Source organism: Momordica charantia, assembly GCF_013281855.1.
Source record: "Momordica charantia cultivar OHB3-1 chromosome 4 unlocalized genomic scaffold, Mcharantia_2.0 BLBB01000004.1, whole genome shotgun sequence".
Taxonomy (NCBI): Eukaryota; Viridiplantae; Streptophyta; class Magnoliopsida; order Cucurbitales; family Cucurbitaceae; genus Momordica; species Momordica charantia.
This window is the reverse complement of record NW_028275162.1, coordinates 12,315,678-12,320,431: the sequence shown is the minus strand read 5'-3', so window position 1 is coordinate 12,320,431 and position 4,754 is coordinate 12,315,678. Positions and strand designations below refer to the sequence as shown.

The 4,754-nt window shown below is 40.0% G+C and overlaps 1 non-coding gene across 1 annotated transcript; it reads right to left on the bottom strand.

The window, feature by feature from the left end:
- Positions 1-2,388: 2,388 nt before the first annotated feature.
- LOC148211830 (small nucleolar RNA R71) lies at positions 2,389-2,495 on the bottom strand. Its single transcript, XR_015790646.1, has one exon. It is a non-coding gene; the product is annotated as a small nucleolar RNA R71 (small nucleolar RNA).
- Positions 2,496-4,754: the final 2,259 nt, after the last annotated feature.

Sequence of the window (4,754 nt, the reverse complement as noted above, 5' to 3'; positions counted from 1 at the left end):
AGCATGCTTCCACAACATAAATGATTACGCTTGTTTACATGCGTAAAAAGAAGGTTTTAGATGCTGTTTTTACTATGTTTCAGCTTTGTTTCGGATTTTTCTCGATCGTTTGAGTTCCAATTCATGCAAAATTCATATACTATGGTTTGTGGATGGCTTATATTGTATTTATGACATTTTAGGACCATTTGGGAGTGCAAATTAATCAAAAGAAGCAAAAAGACGAAAAAGTATCATGGGAGGCGCCAGGCGCCTGGGAAGCCTGCAGAAAAACTGGTTTTCTTCCAACTTTGCCCTTAATGAAACGCGTCTTCCAATGCGTTTTGGTGGTTCCAACCGATGCATACGTGTAGAAGAAGTGTTCCACTATCAGTTTGAGCACGATTTGGTCAGTCAAAAGAGTTGGAAATGGGTGATTCACCATCGTTTTAGGACCTACCTAACCAATTCTGCAAAGCTATAAATTCCAGCAACTTCTCCACCAAATTCATCAAGCCTTGCTTCCTTCTCTTGATCATTTTTAGTGTTTCTTTGTTGCTTTCTAAGTACCTTTGAGTTGCTTTCATTAGTTGCTTTTCGTTTTTTAAATCCCGAGTACTTTACATTCTTTTATTGAGCTTTGTTTTGTTTCCATTTGTACTTAGTTATTTTCTACTTATTCAAATATATAAAAATCTAGCACTTTGCTTATTTTCTCTTTGCCTTTACTTTATTTTTAGTTAAGAGAGTTGTGTTTTTGGAGGAAAGAGCACGTGACACTCTCCCTTGCTTGAAAGAGAAGGGCGAAGCTCTCAATCCCGAGAAAAACTCTCCGTTAGTTAACTTTTGTTTTTCACACATGCATTCCACAGTCAACCATTTTACTTGCTGTATTTTCTTCAATATGTCTTTCTAAATTCCCGTCTCTAGCCCGGTTATGGATAGTTAGCCTTTTATGTCTAAAAAGGGTTGCTAAGAGGTAGTGTTTTTGCTTTCCATTCATTGCTCAACATGTTTTCCCAAAAAGTTAGGATTTAGAGAAGGCCACTGTAAGTCTTAACAAGTCAATACTGAAAAGGTTGCTTATTTGCATTGTTGAGTGGTTAAATCGAGGAGAGGAGCGCCTTAGACATAAGGGTTCCGCTTAAGTAGCCTAGACATAGGACCTTAACCCGAGGTTGCGACTATTTCCATCCTAAAACTAAGATATATCTCATAATAGACATATTAGAGAATGTCTTAGGACTTTGAACTTGCTTAGACATAAGTAAAGTGAGAAGCGTAGTCGTTAGTTTCTAAAGTAAAATGCATATTATCCTTAGCATGTCCTTGATTCTTTGTTGGCTAACTTGAAGTAAATCGGGCTAGGTTTTATCATTATAAGTCCAAATCTCAAATCCAAAACCATTATTTGTGACCACTTCCCATTTTACAAGAATCACTCATTTCAACATTCACTATTCTTTAAAACTTCAGAGTTTGGAAATTATTTAGAAGTCCTTGAGGATCGATACTTGGATACTCCATCCATTTTATATTACTCTGACAGGTGTGCGCTTGCATCTATATAATTGTTACCACGCTTAGTGCGTGCGTTCAGCATAAACGCCCAGTCAAGTTTTTGGCACCGTTGCCGGGGACTTTAGTTTTAAAATTATTTTCAAATTCTTTTAGTTTTTATTTTTGAGAATTGTTGTTGGGTGTAATCTCCATCCACCGTTTTTGTTCTATATTTTTGGTTGTTTATCTCACAAGGGTACGTTAAAGTGCATGAGCACAAGATCTTTTCTTCTACCCCTTGACCCTGAGATTGAGCGGACCCTTCGAAAAACTCGAAAGGAGCAAAGACTTCGAAAACAACTAGAAAAGCAAAAAGAGAGAGAAGGTGAAATCAGTCCTGAAAGTGAGGTAGAGAGTACGAGCACATCAATGGCAGATATTCCACCTCGTGATCCGGTTGATCCACCTGCTGTTAACGGTAATATGAGGGATCATGCAAGAAATGATGAATTCAACCATATCCAGATGGCGGACAACAGAGACGTGGCAATGCGAGAATATGCCGCCACGGCTTTTCAGAACTTTGATTCAGGGATAGACAACCCTATTCCAGCCCACGCAAACTTTGAGCTTAAACCAATGATGTTCCAAATGTTGCAGACAATTGGACATTTTGGAGGGCAGGAACATGAGGATCCACATGATCATCTGAAATCATTCATTCAAATTGCAAATGCATTTCGATTACCTGGTATAACAGACGATGCTCTGAGACTAACACTTTTTCCATTTTCTTTGAAGGACCAAGCTAGAGCATGGCTCAATGCATTTCCACCGAGATCCATCACCACATGGGGGTCGTTAGTGGAGAAGTTCTTAACAAAATTCTTCCCACCTACTCGCCACGCTGATATCAGAGAGGAGATCATCTCCTTTAGACAGTATGATCGTGAACCTGTTCACGAGGCGTGGGAGAGATTTAAAGAACTAATCAGGAAATGTCCGAACCATGGCTTGCCGGCATGCATCCAGATAGAACATTTCTTTAGAGGCTTAGATCATCCTACTAAGATGATGCTAAACAATGCTGCCAACGGAGCCTTTACAAAGAAGACATTCAACGAGATAGTTGACATCCTAAATGACTTAGCTTCACATAACGAACTATGGTGTCCGCAAAGATCTAGGGCAGCACCAAAGAAGCAAGATCCAGCTGGAGTTTTGGCTCTGGACATGGCGACCTCGATGCAAAAAGAGATGGTTACAATGAACCAGAGGCTGAAAGAGATGGCATTAGGAATAAAAAATCCATTAGCCACGCCGATACAACCTGTGCAGTCGGATTATTGCACTCCTGCCCCTGTTTGCAAAGTCAACGATCTCATTTGTTCATTTTGCAGTGAAAACCATATCTATGATAATTGTCCACATAACCCTGCTTCCGTTTTTTATGTAGGACATGGGAACAATAGGAACTTTAACCCATATTCGAACACCTACAACCCAGGTTGGAGGCACCACCCTAATTTCTCATGGGGAGGTCAAGGAGGTTCGAGCGGTTTTAATCAAGGGCAGAGCCAACATAACAAGCAGCCCTATGTTCCACCTACACAACAATACATCCCACCACCGCAACAGCAGTACAATCAGAGAAGACAGACTCCACCAGTTCACAATAACAACTCAAATCTTGAGAATATGATGAAGGAGTACATGGCCCGAACCGACGCAGTGATACAATCCCAAGCGGCATCAATGAGGAATTTTGAGATCCAATTGGGACAACTTGCCAATGAATTGAAGAATAGACCACAAGGTTCTTTTCCAGGCCATACTGAATTACCAAAACGAGAAGGGAAAGAACAGTGCAAAGCTGTCACCCTCAGGAGTGGACTGGCATATGATGGACCAACAATGCCAACGACAGATGTACAGATTCCGTCCACTGAACCAATTGTAAAGATACCAGAAAATCCAACAACACCAGAAAAAGAGAATATTAGAAAAGGTAATGAGGACACCCCGAGTGTTCCTCCACAGGTACAGCCTTCTTTTACCCCTACTCCCCCGTTTCCACAAAGATTAGTAAAGAAAAATAATGATTCCCAGTTTAGAAAATTTTTAGATATTTTAAAACAACTGCATATAAATATACCATTAGTAGATGCTCTAGAACAGATGCCAAATTATGCTAAGTTTTTGAAAGATATAGTTTCTAGGAAGAAAAAAATAGGAGAGCATGAACTGGTAGCCATGACAAAATGTAGTAGTGAGGCTGTAGGCAGCCCGCTACCCATGAAATGTAATGATCCTGGCAGTTTTACCATTCCATGTTCCATAGGAGGAAAAAACTTAGGTAGGGCATTATGTGATCTAGGCGCTAGCATTAATCTTATGCCATTATCAGTTTTCAAATCTTTAGGCATAGGAGAAGCTAGACCTACTACGGTTACCCTCCATAGCAGATAGATCTATCATAAGACCTGAGGGAAAGATAGAAGATGTTTTAGTCCAGGTGGACAAATTCATTTTCCCTGCGGACTTTACCATTCTAGATTGCGAGGCAGACTTAGACGTTCCCATTATTTTGGGAAGACCATTTCTAGCCACTGGGGATACAGTTTTTAATGTAAGGAAGGGAGAAATTACAATGAGGGTAAATAATGAAGAAGTTAAATTTAATGTTCTAGATGCCATGAAATTACCAGGAGACTTTGAAGAGTGCTCTGTTATAAATAGCTTGAATCCTGATATGTTTGATGAGTTTTATGACTTATTAGTTACAGAGATTGAAGAAGAGCTTGATAAGATAGCATAAGGACCAGAAGATGTGGCTAATCCTATTGAAAAAATACAAAAAGAAGAATGCAAGTCGTTACTTCCGTCCATAGTGGAACCACCCACGTTGGAGCAGAAGCCATTGCCGTCGCATTTGAAATATGCGTATCTAGGGGATAACGACACTTTACCAGTTATTATAGCTTCCAATTTATCACCTACTAATGAATATTCTTTATTGCAGATTTTGGAGAAGCACAAAAAGGCCATTGGATGGACGATAGCAGATATCCGAGGGATAAGCCCGGCCTTTTGCATGCACAAAATTCTATTGGAAGAAGATGCTAAGAACTCTATTGAGAGTCAAAGGCGGTTGAACCCGAAGATGAAAGAGGTTGTAAGGAAAGAAATTCTCAAATGGCTTGACGCCGGTGTTATATACCCAATATCCGACAGCAGCTGGGTAAGCCCAGTACAGTGTGTACCAAAGAAAGGGG